The 20,336-nt window shown below is 43.5% G+C and overlaps 1 protein-coding gene across 1 annotated transcript in view; it reads right to left on the bottom strand.

Moving 5' to 3' along the window:
* Positions 1–9,818, bottom strand: part of NR3C1 (nuclear receptor subfamily 3 group C member 1) — a 597,661-nt gene extending 587,843 nt beyond the window's left edge. The window contains exon 1 of the mRNA XM_078653058.1: positions 9,467–9,818. The gene's annotated coding sequence lies outside the window, so the exon portion shown is untranslated. The remainder of the gene's footprint in view (positions 1–9,466) is intronic.
* Between the last annotated feature and the right edge of the window lie 10,518 nt (positions 9,819–20,336).

Here is a 20,336-nt window from a genome sequence, read left to right as displayed (position 1 = left end):
GAAATTATGGGTAGTATTTTCAGTGCACTGATACCTGGAGTGGGAGTGGTTCTGAACACTCACAGAATTTGCAAATTGTCTACTATAGTGGATGTGCTGTCTACTGAAACAGCTCATGGATTTCTGCTGGTCAATACCGAAATGGTTGCGATCAGATCAATGGTTTTGCAGAATCGACTTGCTCTTGACACCTTATTAGCGAAAGAGGGCGGAGTCTGCCGGATGTTGAAGGCGCAACATTGTTGCACTTATATTCCGGATAAAAGTGTACAGATCAAAAGATATGTGAAAAACATTACTAATTTGACAAAGGAACTCAAACCACTCGAGGTTGATAGTGCCTGGAAGAGACTGGTAGATGGTCTCTCAAATGTAGGTCATTGGCTTGCTAGCGTAGGTAAAAGCTTATTGTTCAAGATACTGATGCCAATTGGTATTATAGGTCTTATTATATTTCTCATTTTTATCTGTTGTAAATGCCGTAAGCGCACCAAGAAGCACGAGGTAAATGCAAGAGGGTTGAAACGGAGTGTGGATGAGATTGAATTGGAGGAAGTGAATGATCAGATATACAAAAAGGTGAAGACTTCTCACCCTACTAGAACTGAGAGAGAAAAGTTAGAACGATTGCTGGAAGAGATAGAGCTATATAAAGTGTGAAAGAAAGTTGGCATCTGGTTCCATTTTTTTGTGATGATAGTAAATATCATCAAAGAGGGGATTGATGAAGCAAAGCTTCGCATATTTTGCGGCTTGCCGAAGTCAAGAACCTCGTTTATGTGTAATAAGGTAACAAACCGTATGTTTTACTAACGTTTATTTTTGTTTAGGCAAAGTTTGCGAAGCTTGCCTACGTGTATTTCTAATACATTTAACCCGTGTACTTTAAAATGGCCGCCGCTTGTATTTTAGTTACTGCGCATGCGTCAGCCACACTCACGTGTCCTGACGCGTCTGCAGAAGTGGAGGGAAATTTATGCGCATGCGTAATCCATAGCTGTGCCCATCATGTGGTACTGCTCGTGCCACTGCTCTTGTGTCTGTATCAATGTAGCTAACATTTAAACTGCATAAGTATATTTTATAATGATAAGTAGAAAGTACAAACCCTGTGATGTGTTTTCATGATGACATTATTATGTATTAATTTGTTTTCGCTTACTTTTCATGTACCGCGGGGAATGGGGGTCTGAGTGAAAGGAGAGCCATTTTGGAGGTCCCTTCTGCGCCTGCGCAACTTCGGCAGCACAGTAGACCTTGACTGATGGAACATAGCCAGTTGGCAGTGATGGGCGAGATGCTCCTGAGAAAGTCACCTCTGCCCTGCGAGAACAGCGAATGTGGCTCCTTATATGTTACAATGTAATATTGTATTGCTGCTTGCCGTGTAGCTTCTCATGGGAACCCCAATCTGTCTAGGCGGTGCCCAAACATGCAAATACAGGCTTGAAATATTGCATTGTGATTGGTGTGTTACCCAAATCCTACCTTAGGACCAATCGAAATTGAGGGATTCTGACACTTTGCAACATTGGGGGGTGGTACACTGTCCCCAAACTGTATATCTACCCTGGGTTCCCCTAGGGAACCGTCCGACTTGTCTGGTTTAGCTGACCTGTCACTGACCCATCGTACTCAATAGGTGACTGAAGATACAGAGCGCTGCGGAGCACTCTGTCCGAATTTGACCATAGACTAAGGTTCTACTGAACCTTAAGGTGCTGGCGAAGCACTTTGCTGGGAGTTCGCTGACCCAATCGGGGTCTTGATCGATAACTGCAGAGCGGGTGGAGCGCAGGCGTTGCTTCCGAACTGTGGGTTCCGGTCCTGTCCTGAGCGGTCCTGTCCTGAGGGTTTGCTGTCCTGTCCTGAGGTCTTGTCCTGATTCCTAATCCGAGGGTATCCTGTCCTATCCGGGGTGTCCATTCTGCACCTGCTGTCCTTTGAGGGGTATCCTTCCTTGAGGGTTTCCTGTCCTTAACTGACCCGTGGCCAGGGTTTGGTTTCCACACCTTTCTAGGTAAATATTGCTCTGAACCTCTTAAAATCTTGCACCTTCTGAATTTCTAACTTTTGCTTCAATAAAGTTTACCATTGCATATGTTATTTTAACATGTCTTTCCGCAACTATTGAAAGTCATTTGCATTTTTCCATAAGTTTGTTCCTATGTCTTCTCACTTGTTAGAAATTATATTTTGCATTGCAGTTTGTCATTTTCTGATATGGTCTAGAACCTCATTGCCTAGATTGTTTAAAGGCCCGTTCACCTTAAGTGAAGCGTGTTACTCTCTATAGGCCCTCCTGTAGTTATACCTACATAGTCCGCCCATGCTTAAATATTATTGAATAGCATAGTATCTTCTCGTTACATTTTATATCAGTATTTCAATGATTACTCTGTCGTTAATTCTTTACAGTTACATCATTTACGTTATCTTGGTTATTGATTGCCTTATATTGATGTACCTTATGAATGAAGCAAATGAACTTTAGATAAACATTTTAAAACTTCCAGTTGTCCGTGGTCATTTCAACAGTATTTGAATGTTATTGGTTGGGTTTGTATTTTGCTGCCTTTTCCTTTTACAGCTAGCTCCCTGATTCATTGTGGTCATTAGGTACCCGCATCGGTGGATGGTAAGTCGGGTGCACTGAGAAACAAATAGTAGGAAACACACACAAATTGGTAGAGCTCGTGAAGTCACCTGGTCAATGTATATGGTGATTTGAAAGTATATGGGCCCTGAAGCCGGAAACGGCGAAAATTATTGGTCGGGTGGCCTCGCGCGCTCTATCACACCGTCAACGATTAATCAAAAACTGTGGGCGTGCACAGCTGAGTTAAATTTTGGGGTGTCAAAATTGCCGTTTACCCCATGCCCATACCTGTAACATTCTATGGCACAGAATATAAACCCATGGAATGGGTAACAAATATACATTTCATATTATATTGTATCTAACTATAAACAATTGCAACATAATAGCTAGCTAGCATCCTGTCTTGACATAAAATCAACTGTACTTTGCTCGGGAAAAGTTCTGTTTTTTATATATGGATCTGCAGATGTATGGCAACTTTAGCTGCGAATTCTAGAGCTCTGCTATTAGGCTGCACTTTTGACGTAGAGCCAAGATTCGGCCAGAGTTAGCAGTGCGCTCCAAAAGTATTAAATAAACTTATATCGACGTTTTAGGTTTAATGTTTTCCGTTGCTGCCATAGGCCACTCGGCCAGCCGGTTTTAACTTTTAAGCCAATGGCGGTTTGCATGCTCAGATTTTGAGCTCGCGTTTACGTTGTTAAAAACGGAACTGTTAGTTAAAGGGTACAAGGTGCTGTAGGCTAAAACGCAGGCATGGCAGAGCTCACCCGCCATGCCCTTATCTGCCAATGCTTCGACAGCTCACATACGGTCGAGTCGATGCGAGAACTGGTCATGTCACATTTTAGAGGAGTTCGATTCTGCAGTACAGTTCTATGAGATAGGGTTAACGTTTTGTAACTGAGTGCAAACATACATTCTCACAATGGAGCACGTTAAAATGTCAAAATGTAAACTTTCGAAAGTTAATTTGATGCCATTTAGAAGCACGTTAAGGACATATATGCACATATCTGGGAGACAGAAGCATTACATTGCTTGACATCCCACTAGAGGGCATACACATTGTTTCTGTTTTTCAGAGTGCGGATAGAATGGCGAAACGAGCGGGCCTAGTTCCACAGTAGCCCGCCACATTTTGCCATTTTCAACCAGTTTCTTCTAGTACGGCTACTCGGCAACATAAGGCATCAGTAAAACAAATATAAGACATCCACCCCAACACCTTATATGGATTTGTATCTAAAAAAATTAAAACGGTAACTGAATAAAAAATGCAAAACCCTTATTTACAATTACTGGAGTTCAATTAACTTTCAAAGTTTTACACAGCAGAACACAGAAATGTTTAACTCTTACGCAACACAAAGGTGTGCATATGGCAGATGTACGTATGTCACGTGGGAAATAGGCAATTATAAACACTTAATTCGCAGAGGACAGTTAACGAGGGAGGAGGATGGCAACTTTCCAAAAATGTCAATGAGTGGCATTTTATGTCAAAATATTTACAATATGTGACTCGCTCTAACGTGCTAACGTACAGGGTGAGCTTAAAGGGCAATATGCAAGGAAAGTTCTGAAAAAGGTGGCGTTGCCGCGTTAGGTACATAAAGCTGTGTTGCAGAATGGAGGGCGGGCAGCAACCCTTGGATGCCAATGTTACCCCTCACCAAGATTTAGGAGGCTTCAACATCCCCTAGATTGACATCAATTTTATGTCAAAGGCCCGGAGGCCAACATTATGCATACCCTTTTATTACCGCCCAAACACAGCAGCAACAATATCTTAGAATTAGAATATAACCAAAATTCTAGAACTTAGAACATGTATAAGTCCCTATGACCAGCAGCCATCTTCCTCTTTTGTTGCTGCTCGAACATAAGATAAGTACTCAGTTCGAGTTCTTGAATTAATTTGATAAATTTGTTTATTTAGCATTAAATTAAGAATGAGTGTGATTGAGTAAGAGAGTATGAAATGATATTTAAGATGATAATTAAGATGATATTTAAAAATCTTTCGTTTGAAAAGACTTTATAATCTAATGAGTGAAATTAACTAAATTCTGTTAAATTTAGGACAAAGAACGTAATATCGTTAAACGCATGTAGTTTAGTAATGGAATATTTGTTAAAAATACTATTGCGGATTACCGTCGTAATTTTCAATTGGCAGTTGATGAGCGTACGGTCTCGAGCACTCGCTGTGCGCGTCTGTTTCTGTGATAGATTCTTAGCGCGAGAGCAGACACGAGAGCGAAGGCAGAATGTTGCTCGTTATGTGAGAGATCTCGAGCACGGAGGTTAAGAGGAAAGGTATTGTGGAACAGAGAGGCCACCGTACGTGCGTAACGTGCGGCGGCCATTTTAAGTGTTTGGGAAACGTCTAGGTTTTAGAATTGAACGTGAACGGCCATGTTTAAGGGTTTGTTTTTTATTGTCGGCTAATCGTCAGTTTCAGTCAGAGTTCGTGAGTTCAGGAGAGGTGCCGGTTTATTGTGGTTTTAGAGTAGGAAAACGATTTTTGTGGAGAATATTTAGAGATTATATTTGAGGAGTTTGGTATTCTAGTAGTGATTATTTAAGAAGAATAATTTTTTTAGAAGAAAGATAAGATGGAGAAAGAGGATTTATGTATGGAGGATAGAATGAAGGAATTTATGGAAAAAATGTTTGGAGAATTTAGTGCCCCTATGGTGCAAGTTATGGAAATGGATTTGGATATGGTAATTCAGGAGGATATGGTTATCAGAGAACCAATCAAGGAAGTTTCTTCCCTCAAAGACAGAGGGGGAGAGGAAGAGGAGCAAGATCAGATAGGAGACCAAGAGGAGTCTCAGGTAAGTTTCTTTCCAGACCCTTTTTTTATGGAAGTAAGATTGGGCGGCAGACTAGCCCAATTTGTTTCCAGATGGCAAGAAATAACACAGGATCCATGGGTTTTGGAGACTGTAACTGGGTACAGGATAGACTTTATCAGTGTTCCAGTACAGGAAAGGGTTCCCAAGGTGTTAAGGTTTTCGGAGGAGATGGAAAATTTGGTAACAAAGGAGGTGTTAGAGTTGGAGAGAAAAGGAGCGATAGAGGATGCAAGAGAAGTGCGAAGTTGTTTCGTAAGCAATTTGTTTCTCGTGGAGAAAAAAGACAAAAAGATGAGACCAGTAATCAATTTGAAGGAGTTGAACGATTGGGTGGTTTACAACCATTTCAAAATGGAGGGGATACATATGCTGAGAGACTTGTTGAGGAAAGGGGATTGGTTGACGAGACTAGACTTAAAGGATGCTTATTTAACAATCCCGATGTGCAAGGAACAAAGAGATTATCTTCAGTTCCGGTGGTTAGGGAGGCGCTGGAGGTTCAAAAGTCTCCCTTTCGGTTTGACGTCAGCTCCTTGGTGTTTCACCAAAGTGATGAGACCGATTGCGGCTTGGTTGAGGTCAAGAGGGATTCGTCTGATAATATATCTAGACGATATTTTGATAATGGCAGAAGAGAGTGTGTTGGCGAAGGAACAAACGGAGTTTGCGGTGAAAGTAATAGAGGATTTGGGTTTCATTGTGAACAAGGAGAAGTCTTGTATGATTCCGTGTCAGGAGATGACGTTTTTAGGTTTCAAGATTCAGACCTTGGATTGTGTGTTGAAATTGCCTATGGAGAAGGTGAAAAAGATCAGGAAGGAGGTACGGAGAATGAAATCTGCGGATTGGATAACTTTGAGACAATTGGCACGTCTGTTGGGTCTTCTGTCTTCTTCAATTCAAGCTATATTCCCAGCTCCCCTAAATTATCGTGCTTTGCAGAGGCTGAAAGCACATTATTTGAGGAAAGATGTCAGGTATTCACAGAGAGTTGTGTTGAATCAGGAATCGCAGGAGGAGTTGGAGTGGTGGCTGTCGAGTCTGGAAGCTTGGAACGGTCGGGCGATTTTTGGTATGATGCCAGAAGTGGAGATAGAATCGGATGCGAGTCTGAATGGTTGGGGGGCTCGGTGTGGAGAGATTTCAACAGGGGGTCTTTGGTCGAGAGAGGAAGGTCATTTACACATAAATTGTTTGGAGTTGTTGGCGGGTTCGTTCGCAATAAAGAGCTTTGTGAAGGACAAGATGAAGTGCTGTGTGCTCCTGAAGATGGACAATCTGTCTGCGGTTCAGTATGTAAACAAGATGGGCGGCCCGCGTTCGAGAGGATTGGCAGAACTAGCGAAGGAGTTTTGGAAGTTTTGTCTGGAAAGGGAGATTGTGGTGCAGGCTCAATATATACCAGGGTTGAGCAACGTAGAAGCGGACTGGTGTTCAAGATACCTGAGGGATGCGAGCAGTTGGAGGTTGAAGAGAGAGGTATTTTTAAGTCTGGAAGAGATGTGGGGGCCTTTGTATGTGGATCTGTTTGCGGACAGGTTGAATGCTCAGTTGAAGGAGTTTTACAGTTGGAGGCCGGATCCAGAAGCGAAGGGAGTGGATGCTTTCCTGCAAAGTTGGGAAGGGGGAAGAAGTTATGCGTTTCCCCCATTTTCAATGATTCAGAGAGTTCTGAACAAGGTCAGAAGAGAGGAGGTGGAGTTGGTTCTGATAACTCCTTTTTGGAGGACACAAGTATGGTTTCCGGATGTAATGGATTTGTTGGTGGAGGATCCAGTAATTCTGCCAGATTGCAAGGAGATTTTGGAGGATGTTCAGGGAAATTTTCACGACCTTGTGGTTTCGGGGCAGTTGAAGTTGATGGCATGGTTGATTTCAGGAGAATTTGGCAAATGCAGGGTTTATCAAAGGAGGCTGAGGAGCTTGTGTCAAAGTCATGGTCTAAGGGAACATCTAGGGTGTATGGATCAGCTTGGAGAAAGTGGAATGGTTGGTGTGTTGAGAGGGGTTTGGATCCCGTTTCGGCACCTGTGGTAGAGGTGGCGAATTATTTATCTGTTCTTTTTTGTGCTGGTTTGGCGTATAATTCTGTGAATTTGAGTAGATCTGCTATTTCAGCAGGACATGTTTTGGAAGATGGAGTTCCAGTGGGACAGCATGCGTTGGTCAGGAGATTGGTTAAGAGTGTAAGGTTGGTTAATCCACCTAAGTCGAGGTACGATTCTCTTTGGGATGTTTCTTTGGTGTTGAGAGAGCTTGAAAGTTGGGGTAGGAATGTTGATTTGGATCTAAAGTTTTTAACATGGAAGATGACGATGCTTTTATGTTTGGTCTCTTTTAGGAGAGTATCTGATGTTAGAGCTTTGGATGTTAACTCAAGGTTTTATCAGCCTGAGGGAGTATGTTTTGAATTAAAGAAAAGGACTAAGACTATGTCTAGGACGATTTTTTACCCTTATTTAGAGGGTGAAAGTTCTTTGTGTGTGGTTAGATGCTTGAAGGAGTATGAGAGGAGAACATGTGCGTTTAGGAGAGGAGATTGTGAGCAATTGTTGATCTCATACGTTAAGCCGTTTAAGGCTGTGTCAACCCCTACTTTGGCAAGATGGATAAGAAATGTGATGGTCAAGTCTGGGGTGGATATTGGTGTTTTTGGTTCTCATTCAGTTAGGGGGGCTATGGCTAGTAAGGCATTCGTGAAAGGGTTTAGTTTGGGTGGCATTTTGAAGGCTGCAGATTGGTCAAATGATTCTACTTTCAGGAAGTTTTACTTTAAGCCTGTGGAAAATGTTTTGGATAAGGTTTTGGAGGAACTTTGAACATGCATAATGTTGGCCTCCGGGCCTTTGACATAAAATGCAGATTTTCCACAGTTTTAATGTAAAGAAAATCATGATTTTATTAAAAAAGGCACGGAGGCTAATATTATCCCTCCGCTGTGCCCGCCCTGTGATTGATTAGTTTGTTTTGTTTTTAAAGGATAAAGAAGAAGATGAAGATGATGAAGGAGTTCGAGATTGGAAGATAGAAGTTGAAGTTTGAGAAGATTTGGTGACGGTGGAATTTTTGGAACTTTTTTATTATTTATTGTTTTTTCGCAGTCACAAAAGAGGAAGATGGCTGCTGGTCATAGGGACTTATACATGTTCTAAGTTCTAGAATTTTGGTTATATTCTAATTCTAAGATATTGTTGCTGCTGTGTTTGGGCGGTAATAAAAGGGTATGCATAATATTAGCCTCCGTGCCTTTTTTAATAAAATCATGATTTTCTTTACATTAAAACTGTGGAAAATCTGCATTTTCACCCACTCACTGGCCAAAAAGAATGAGTGTTTTTTACAGCTTAATGAAGAAACACGGTGGTGCCATGATGTTGGGGAGCCATTTCTTCCAATAGGGGTAAATAACTCTAGCGCAGCCGCTTTAACAATCACCCCAGAAATGCATCACGCTTGAAAATATATAAATGAGTTAACGAGTGGGGGCTGTGTTTAAATCAAAGAAAGACACACGAAAGAAAGAGAAAGGGAATGATGTAAACGACGGAACAGAGGGATAGGAAAAATTACCTATGAAAAAGAGACACAGGAAAATAAAGGAATGTAACGAAAAAGAAGAAAAACTATACGTGAGCAAAAATGAATTGCAGCGGAAAGAGGAAATACAGCGATAAAGGAAAAACATGTGGTTGCACGGACAGCTAACTAAAGTAGAGAAGAAGAGTAAGTGAAATAAAACTTTAATGATACGGCTAGTTTCCCTCTTGAAAATGCATCGACATTTGGGAAACTGCCCGGGGAAAACACTGACAGCACGCGCTCTTGTAAGCAAAGCGGGGGTGGGAGGAGGTGAGAGAGTGACATTTAAAAGAGCCCTCCCTTATCCGCCTCCTGTCCTCAAAAAGTAGAAGTTGAGAATGGCGTTCAACTTGCCTTCCTGGTGAACGCTTCTGCCCCCAGTGACAGACCCCGGTGACAGCTGTCAAACCCTTCTTACCTTAGGTAAACTGTGGCTCATAAGGCGTGTGTATGGGTCGCTACAAAAATGCCAGAGAAGTAAACTGGAACGGTGCTGGCGTGCTTCCTCTTCCAGACCCACCCACAGGGGGCCTGGGTCTCTGTCGGGCCCGAGTAGCCCCTCACTCGGTCTTGGGACGCTTCTGCCGTTCGCAGTTACAGCAGACACTCCGCCACTCAGCCTCCAGCCTGTCTCTCGACGCCAGCCATCTTGATGCAGAAAGCTGAAGGGGCTGGGCGGCGGCTTCAGCTTGAGACCTAGAACAGTGCCGGAAGCCTGCTTGCGCCATCTTGGTGAAGGTGTGGGCTGAACCACGCCTGCAATTGCTGTCACAGAGACTCCAGTAAACAGCAGAGAGGGAAGGAAATGAAGCGCTGCAGCTCTGACTCATATTATCCCCGAGGGTTACGGTCAGCACTGTCTTTGGTACTCCCACCCCAGTCCTTCCTTCCAGCAAAAAAGAAGACATCACTTTAAATGTCCACACGTTTTTGCCATTTAAGCGTTCCCAACATCTTGTTTGAAATGTGTTTTATTTAATTTTAAAACACACCGAGTTGTTAATATTACTGTACCCAGCGGTCGAAGTGCATTAACAAAGAAAATCATGGGAACTGTGATGCTGCGCACAAATGGTGACAGGGTAAGTGGGCGTAGTCAAAGACGTGGTTAAAAAAAATATAGTGTGTAACTTTTATCGTTCATTCATCAGGTAACTACATATAAAATAATACACAGCTTAAATGAAAAATGAATGCAAGTTAAGGTAATCAGGGGGAAATGCCACCTGCGACTGGAACCCTCCCACGCCATCTTCCGAAAAAAACGTAAAACCTTCTTATTCCCCAAATAGTCGTCCTGCCCCCCCCCTCCTTTTGGATATCGCATTTCTACAGCGCGGGGATGCCTCCGGGTCACCAGGCGCTTTACAAATTTATAAATAAATAATAATAAATATTGTCGTACGTTCTATTCGTTAATCCACTACAGAAGTCTGTGTCTGAGCGCCACAGAAATGAAACCTGGTTGGTGCAGTTTAGAATTTTGACTTGTGTACGTTTAGTGCTGTGACAGAAAACACTGAATATGTAAGTCAATATTTTAAACTTGCATTACACACAGTAGAAGAAGACAGGCTGCTAGGAATTGCACAAAAAGGTTTAAGATAAAAACAGCTTTTTATAATATACATTTTTATAATGCCCATACTGTACATAGTGTAGTTTTTATATCTGTCCTTTAAAAGTCCACACTTCACAGCTCAGCTTTAACACCCTTTAACACTAAAACAAAATAAACCTGTGCTATCAGTGTAGCTTCAAGTGATTCCATCAATTAAACCCAATGACGGCGTCCAACCACCCTTCACAATTACAGATTAACCAGTTGCACACATTTTCATTTCTTTCAGGCAGCCCGCACCCTAGCAAGAAGGCTTGTTTAGCTCCCTGCCCCTCCATCGGTTTCGCAGATGAGCATACTCCATGCCTTACACTTCAGTTGAAGCATTTCAACTGTCGGAATTAACTGTCCCAGGACAGTTGTCTTTCATAAAAAGTAGGGGAACTGTTTCTCTTTAAAAAGTATGGGTGATGGAGCAAGGATTCGCACGTAAAGCGACTTGCTTGCAATCATGAACCTCGAATAACCCTAATAAATTAATCAATCTGTTTGTCTTACTAATTTACCCCTTTATTGCGACATTTTGGGTGTCCCAGTAAAGGTTGCCTATGTGTTTATTAATCCTAATACGCTTGCTGCTTAAGATGGCTGCTGCTACGCTGGAATTTCTTCTGCGCATGCGTCGTCATATCCATGTGACGTGACGTACTCGCAGTTCTGGTGAGAATCTCTTTGCACTTGCGCATTAGAGCTAAAATGTCTGCTTTGTGTTCTCACATGCCTGAAGCTTGCAGCGATGCTTTTGCTATGCTGTTTGTTTTGCACTAATCATTAAGGCTATAGTTATATTAAAGTAATGGGAATAGTGTAAGGATTCATGGTATACAGTGTAATCATTTTTTCTGTATTATAAAGCTGTTTCTATTTACTTTTCATGTATCGTAATCGTGGGCATGAGGGACGGGAAAACTCCATTTTGAAAATCCCTTCTGCGCATGACAGTCTTCAGCCAGGGGATGAACTCGGTGTTCTTGAAACCAAGCCAGATGGAAGCACCAGCCAAGATGTGCCTGGGAACCATTCGTCTGACCCCACTAAGAAGATGTCAAAAGACTACAATGTATAAATCAATAGACTGTCCATTGTTTCACACATTGAAGACATCAAGTGAACCTGAAGTTCGATAGGCGTGCCCAGAAAATGTAAATTATGGGCTAGAGAAAGTCAAATCCTAGGTGGTGTTGATGGAGCAAGGAGTCGCACGTACCGCAACTTGCTTGGATCAAGAACCTCAAATAACGTTATTAAAATAATAATCAATATGTTCGTGTTACTAATATTGCACATTTTACAATACACAGGGTGTCCCAGTAAGGCTTGCCTATGTGTTACTAACCTTAATACGCTTGCCACTAAAATGGCCGCTGCGTAGCGGGAATTTCGTCTGCGCATGCGTCGGTCACACTCACGTGACGTGACGTACTCGCAGTTCTGGTGGGAATCTTTTGCGCTTGCGCACTAGCTATAAAATGGCCGCTTTGTGTTCTCACATGCCGAAGCTTGCACTGCAGCTTTTGCAATGCTGTTCGTCTTGCACTAATCTTAATGCTATAGTTAGTATAAAGTAAAGGGAGTCATATAGGGATTCCTGGTATACAGTGTAACCATTTATTTCTGTGTTCTAAATTGTTTTCCTTTACTTTTCATGTGGCGAATCTTTTGGGCCTGGGAGGGATTTAAAACTCCATCTTGAAGTTCCTACTGCACATGTCATCCTAGCTGAGGGAAGAAAACCGTGTACCAGTGGAACCCAGCCAGCTGGCAGCCACAGTCAAGATGCTCCTGGGAATCGACCTGTAGCCCAGCTAACAGAGCCGAAATGTACTGCATTTGAAACAATTGTAATAAAATTTGTATTGAGCATTTTTAGGGGAAGAGCACATATCATGGGAACCCCAAATTCAATAGGCGGTCCCAAAAGATGTAAATTGGGGCCTGTGAAAGTCAAATCCTGGTTGGTGTGTTGACCTGTCCTACCTTTGGACCAATCGAAATTGGGGATTCTTAAACTTGCAACATTTGGGGGGTGGTACACTGACCCGAAAACAGTATAACTAGCCTAGGTTTAGCTAGAGAAATTGTCCGACTTGTCCGAATAGCTGACCTGTCACTGACCCAACGCACTCAATAGCTGATACTGAAACAGAGGTGCTGCAGAGCACTCTGTCTGACTTTCTCACAGACCCATTGGGGGTTTTGAGAACCTTAAGTGCTGGCGGAGCACTTTGCTGGGGAAATTCGATAACCCAATCGGGGTTTTGACTGATAGCTGCAGAGAGGGTGTAGCGCAGGCGTTGCAACTGAACTGCGGGTACTGGTCTTACCTTGGTGGTCCGGTCCTGATCCTAATCTGGTTTTCCTGTCCTGGGTGTCCATTCTGCACCTGCTGGCCTACTGGCGACCGTCCTTCCTTGGGGTCCATTCTCCTGTCCTTAACTGACCCGTGGCCAGCGTTGGTTTCCACACCGTTCTAGGTAAATATAAATCTGAGGGAACCCATTTCGCACTCTCTATATCTTTGCTTTAACAAAATCGTACTTGCACATTATCCTTTTTCTTTTACTCTCCATTACACTGACAAATGATAAGGTCCTACATTATAGTTATTATACTAGCATGTTCCATGGTTACCCATCCCATTAGTACGTTCTTGCATACAGTTCATGAAATATAGATGTTCCTTTTCTTTACCCATTCCTTTAGTTGATTTATTTTTGGGTACATCTGAAGTATATAGCGTGTTCCATTTTTACCTTCCCTATAGTCACATAGTTATTAACATTTTCTTTAATCTTGGGAAATACTAAATTGTGATTTTATAGTATGTTCCCTTTTCTCCCGTCTTTTAGACACCCTACTGCGTCTAAGCTCTGAAACCCATGTTAGTATGTTCCTTGTCTTACCTTCCCTTTGTAAATTCTAAATGGTTGGTCTCATTTACTTCCTATATGGATATGTGCTCTTTATAATCTTAGTTATTGACAGTTTACTTGCTGTGAATCTTATGCTTTCTGAAACTGATGAATTCTAGATAAAGGTTTTAAAACTTCCTGAGTCTGTGGTTATTATATGAGTGCAAGAATAAAAATGGTATTGTAGAATTTGTGACTGCTTAACTTTTACAGCTAGCTCCCTGATCCATTGTGATCATAGGTACCCGTAACAGTGGATTGGTAAGTCAGGTACACTGGAAATAAATAGGAAGGAACTGGGTTACTGTTAGTAGTGTGTAGGTTACCCGATTAATGAATATGATAAATTGAATTTATGGGCCCAATGTGCATATGGTAAAATTATAGTCGGGTGACCTGCGCGCTCTATCAGTAATTTTCTGGTAGCAGAGGATGGTTAGGGACTAGTTAAAGGTAGGTAGGACTAGTTAAGATAGGTAGATAGGTTATTTTCTGCTAACTGTGAATATTTTGCTGCTAAAATATCGATCGATCAAATGTAAAATTGTTGTTTTATCGCTTTGAGAAGGATGTATGACATTACAACGCATGCTTTTACATCGCATGCCTTTACAACGCAAGTATTACAACGCAGTCCATTACAACGCATAGTGCTTTGGGGTGCTGGATAGTGAATAGTTTAATTTACTATTCCAACTCCAGTCCCCGTGGACACTAGGGAAGGTTATTGGATAGTAAATTAACCTATTCCCTATCCTAGAGCGCCCCCCAGAGCAATGCGTTGTAATAGTTTGCGTTGTAATGGTTGCGTTGTAAAGGCTCTGCGATGTAAAAGTTGCGTTGTAAAGGTTGTTTACCCTTTGAGAAATTATGAAATGTTTTAAACTGTTTTTCTTGCTGTTATATTGATATATGTACTAAAAACACTCGTTAGTGATTGTTATATGTTTGTCTGGAATCCCCGGGGGCAGAATAGCGGGTGGTGAGGAGAATCCACGTCGCAGTGAGGTCAGTGGCTCGAGGAAAATTGGTGCAGGTTAGGCAGAACTGGAAGCACTAATTAGGGTTTTCTGTATAAATGTATGAATAAATGATAGCAAAGAGTTCGCTGGCAAAACTTCTATTGTGACATAACCTAGTAAGGGTCACACGGAAGGAGTAGCAGGTTCATCTAAGCTTAATGGAGGGAGAGGTGTGGCGCCGCGGCCAGGGCGACTGACGCTGGAATCTGGGGATCAGGGTTCGATCCCCGGCTCCAGTGGCAGGTTAGCCCAGCACCATGTGACTCTGGGCAATAGCTTGCTTAATCTCCCCAACGGCCCCCAGCGCCTAGAGACCCTTACGGGTGATTGTGCGCTTTACAAATGTGGATTATTATTATTAATTGGTAGCAAAGGAGTTCCTTAGCGAAACTTTTGGCTTAGTATATATCCTAAAGTGGATGAGTCGAAGGAGTAGCAGGTTCACTAATGCTTGCGTGAAGCAGGGGCGGTGCGTCCATTAGGGCGCTTGGGCGTTGCCCCCCCACTGAGCGTTGCCGTCAGTCAGACTCTGACTCATCTCTGTCTCACAATGTAATCATCATTCCATCCCAGCAGGCTGCCGGAGCTGGAGGCAGTCGGCTCAGAAGGGGGCGGGGCAGCACTACAGATTCAGCTGCTGCAAGTGAATGATTGTGCGCACTGTGCGCATGCTCTATTTAGTGCTTAAAAAATTTGCGACCAGTCCGCACATGCATACTAGGCGTGCTCATTAGAAGAGCAAGGGTTGTTCCATGCCGCTCTTCTAATGGGCAGCCTAGTGCGCATGTCCGGGCTGGTCACTAAAAATATTAAGCCCTAAACAGAACATGCGCAAGCCAATTCTGGCGCTGCTGCTGGAGCAGCGTCTGGATTGGCTGAGACCGACGCAAGTGGTACTTAATGCCAAGGCGCCAACGTGGGAGTCGGACCCGGCCCAGGACTCCGAGGACTCAGGACGGTAGAGAAGGCGCGGATCCGGTAAGTTTAGTTTGCTTTAAATATTGCTGCTTGGCATGCTGCTTTATTTTAATCTCCCAATATAAAAGAGAGATTCCCTTGAACAAGGTCATTCACATTAACACCATGAATATGGAACAAACAGTGACTATAACAACTGAATAAAAGTTAAAAAACTCAGATTTTATTGTATGCAATAAGGTTAAAACGGCAATAAGCAGATTAACTGTTAAACACAAGATAAAAGAAAATTAAAAATAGCAATCCATATACAATATTGACCAGCAATATTACTGAAAAACAGACAGAAAAAACCACAGTGAGACATACAAATAATGCAATACACGGTGTGTGTTCTAATGCTCTTTTTTGGAACAATGGTGTCATGCAGATAATATATTAATTCTGTCAACAGCGATGTTGAACCATGAATCACACTGTACTAGGGCGTCGACGCGTTTCGGTGGTTTGTTGCAATTCTATCCACCTTTATCAAGACAAAGATTCTATTTCTGTCGTACTTTACAAATATACCGCTAGGATTTAAGGACCGGTGTAGAATATTAGTGTTGCCCTCCTCTATGAAGACGTAATTCTCAGACCGAAGTATTTCATGGAAGTTTTTCTAGTTTTCACTATTGTAAAATTTTTCCCATGGAACAGTACATCTAGCAATGTGCTTGTCTTGGGTTTGTTTCGTATTAGTGGCAAGGTAGGTCGAATTTGGTAGTGATCCTCCTGCCTTTATTGAAGTGAGGTACCAGAATCGATTCCTGATCACGTAGTATTGATGATCGATATGATAGATTAGCATGGTGTCACTAAACTCACACTGTAGACATGCATAATTAGTATTTACGGTATTTTCTTTCACTTAGCTTCATGCCACGTTACGCAATATGAATACCATATTATGGCCCTCTTTAATATCGTACATGCACAGGCCTTATTCTCTCTTAGCTCTAACGGCCCTGCTCCTGGGAAAGAAACCAACTGTTGCAGAAACTGCTGTTTCAGCTCGGTAGGCTCGGCAAGGTCGTAGTTAGCCGAGGAAGGGCCGATAAGCACATTCCGGGAGGGGTGCAGGGTGGTTTGTCTCTGAGAAGACAGAAGGGAGTCACCCGTCTGACCTTGCTGCCTGAGCGAAATCAGGAGCTCTTTGTGTGCCTTATATGGGCTTTCCTATTACTGTACTAGCTTGTACCAATTTGTATTTTTCCATGTTAGGCCATGCCGGTGCCAACGCAATTGTATATATGTGATGTGCTGACAATGTGCCAGCAGTCTTCTTGGCGGACCTTTTGGGTCAGGTCGCAAGGAGCTCCTCTGGCAGAGTTTGTGTTTGTCTAATAAACGCTTGAACCTTCTACACTGCCGACCGACTGCTTATTTATAATGATAAGGGACTTGGTAATGTAATGATTATTGTTGGGAGGGGATCATATATTTTTCGGTACTTCAGTTGGCGACTCCGCCGGGACTCCGCGTTGGGGTCGTCCCTGTGTAGCCACAGGTGACATCGAAAGGGGTCCGCTTGATCGGGAGAGTTGCAGACCAGACGCATAAGAAATTGGGGTTTTGCTCTGCCCTCCCGATCCAGAGGGCTTCAGCTGCTAGTAACCCCACGCCGGAGTCCTTCGGGTGCAACCCGAGAACCTACAGCGCTGATACTGGGCAAACGTCGGCAGTGAAGAACGTTCCGGCAGACCTGCGTGCACCAGGTGAGTGTTGTGTCTCGTTATATGTTGAATTGCATATGTAGATTTAAATAACGGGATCTAAGCATTTGGTGGCCCATGGTCACGGAGAAACTCTGACTTTGCATTAGTTGTCACAGAGAAGATTTGGTCGGAGGTTCGACGGGGGCAGTGTGGAACTGCACGTGCGAACGCTCTAGGTACACTAAAGATAAGGATTATACGCCTAGGGGAACTGCGGTTCCTGCTCGGCCGGACTGTTCTCGGGAAAGCCGATGGTTGAGATTGGGTAGCACCCGGACAAATCTGGAGCGGCGCTGAAATGCGGGCTTAACCAGAACAGTTCGGGAGGTGAACCATGAATGCTGTCGGATGGCCTGTAGACCGGTCTGTGGTTTAAAACCTGTGTAACCATCTTTAGGCAGTCTGAGGACGAGACTGTTGTTGGTCGTGTTTTTGCAGCCTTTTGAATAAATTAGCAGAAGAGTTCTCCACGAGTGGGAGCCGACGGGCTCCACTTTTTTCGATTGCAATTGCAGGAACTTATGTGTCACGTTTTACGTTTGTCTGATGAATAAGGAAAATACGGATGTGAGGATGATGGGTGTCATGGCCATGAGAATGAAAGCGTAAGGATAACGTGATATTTAATTTTGTTGAATTTGTACTAACGAAGAAATTCCTTTTCAGCCAGAAATTAGATAATACAATATGCCGTGCTTTAGCAAATTGTGTTTTGGTTGTGTCCATTGTGAAGAAGGTAGGTTAGACGAGAGTCAGCCGAACCCCCCGGAGGGGACACCTAGCCACTTTATGTATTGTAAGCATGGTATTGGCCCCCTCATTTTTAACTCTCTGTGGCATAAATACACTAAGGACAATATAGAATTACAGTGGCCAAAAACAGGGTCTTTCGATGAACAAAAACTGGCATATTTACAAGAACGTCTTTTTATTAAACGCAGCCGGCAGTCGATGTTCGACACCCTTAACAAATGGCAGAAGGAAGCTAAGAGACGACGCATTCGATCTGAAAAATTAATGAAGATAGAGCAGGGACAGACTATTACCCAGAAGGCTATCGCATATGACAAAAATAAGGTAGAACAAAATATTGAAATTGCAGACAGGCGGTTTAAACTGCAGGTGGACCAATGTTATGTAGCCAGAGAAGGGGCGGAAGATGAGATTGAGGAATTATTAAATGCAAGGCCTCCCCCACCATATGCCCCGGAGCGAATATACCCTGCAATACCTGTCCAGCCAGAAGTTAGACCACGGGCATCTGCGCCCGAGGAACGGGGCTCCGTTATCAATGAACAAAATAACGATGTTTCCTCACCTCAAGGTGGGGCCTTGGCTACGCTTGTCCCCGAGTCTACACAACTGATCACTTCCCCTCAGACGCACTTGAGTCTCCCTATGCCGGAGATATCTTCCCCCCGAGCTTGTATTACACCCAGAGGGTTTGACCCGACCCCGAGGGGAGCTGTAGGGGGCCTAGATGGCAAGCGTTTGTTCACTAGAGCATCCGTAGAATATGGCGAAAAAGAAGCATTAGGAGACCAGGCTGTCAAGTGGGTGCGGAATGAAGTATATACCCTGATTGACATATGGAGTACTGTGAAGGATTTAGAGCCAGTCATGCAACAACATGTGCTATACGAAATGTCCAATTCGCTCATTGGGTACTGGGAAATAAGCTTTAGGGACGGGACAGCCCCCCAGATCTTGTATACTATCAGAGATTGGGCCCATAAATTTAGCCTAACACCGGAAGAAGTATTTAAGAATGTAGACACTTTGGTACAATATCGCGACAGATTATTCTTGAAAAGTCCACAGTGGACTACGCAATACCCTATGCGAGAAGTACACCCAATTTATCATCCCGAAATCCCTGAGCAACGAGATGGTAACCAGGCGATCATACGACAAGGGGTGGCGGCTCGGTTCCAGGAACAGTGGGTTTATACCCCATGGAAAAGAAGTGAAGTACTGGCGTTGAAATCTCAGCTGCCAGATCCCCGGAAGAACCCTACTGCGTACTACAAAGAATTGACCGAAGCAGCTGCATCAGCTGTAATGACTTTAGCTGATGTTGAATTGTTCTTCGGACTGCTAGTACCGGTTGATATATGGCGACAGGTGCACGATTCTAATCATGCTGAATTTGGTGGCACGTGGGAAGAGTTACGGGGCTGGGACCAGGATCGCAAACCGGGGGACAAACCCAGAGTGGAAATAACTTCTCTTCCAGCGAAAATAATAACTTTCATGCATACTCTGATCCCACCCCGAAAAGTCGATTGGGATAAACTGTCCGCCTGTAGACAAAAGAAGGACGAAAGTGTGTCCGACTTCTTTACCAGGTTCGAAGAAGTTTTTATTGATTTTAGTGGACAAGATTTGGCCACAGAAGGGGGCACAAGGTTGTTCGTTAACAGGTTCGTTACGAACCTGGCTCCGGAAATTTCAGCACGACTAGAGGCGGCAGAGAGTACCTGGACTACTTCTTCCCCGTCTGTAATACTCAGCATGGCCCAGTACTACGAGCATAGAGAAAATGAAAATAAGGATAAGGTGGATAAGAAGGTTAAGGATCTGAAGACCCGAGTACTGTTACAGCAAGTGGTTCGAGGGCAAGGAGGAGTTAGAGGTGGTCGGGGCCCAATGACGAGAGGGGCGGGGACAGGAAGGGGTTCAGGAGGAGCCCCATCAATAGGCATCAACCAATGTTCCTATTGTAAAGAGGAGGGACACTGGAAGGCTCAGTGTCCATACTTGGCCGCCCAGAACGCAGCAAATCGCGGACGAGGTAGAGGACGAGGGGGCCCCGACCGAGGTGATATGCATAGAGACGAGTACAGAGACGTTCAACAAGACAGGTCAGAAAGGAACCACTTCGATAACACCCAACGCAGACAATACTATCATGGTGACTATGCCGAAGGGAATGATGATGAATATGCCCCAGCATAGGACAGCCAGGGACAGAGGGGGGGCCATGTGTCAATTCCGGTCAATCAGAGGGGACCCTACATCAGAGGGGAAGTGTTGGGGACATCTGAAAACTTTC

Source organism: Lissotriton helveticus, chromosome 7 (genome assembly GCF_964261635.1).
Source record: "Lissotriton helveticus chromosome 7, aLisHel1.1, whole genome shotgun sequence".
In the NCBI taxonomy this organism is placed as follows: Eukaryota; Metazoa; Chordata; class Amphibia; order Caudata; family Salamandridae; genus Lissotriton; species Lissotriton helveticus.
The sequence above is the reverse complement of the archived record's forward strand: the minus strand, read 5'-3'. Positions and strand labels throughout refer to the sequence as shown.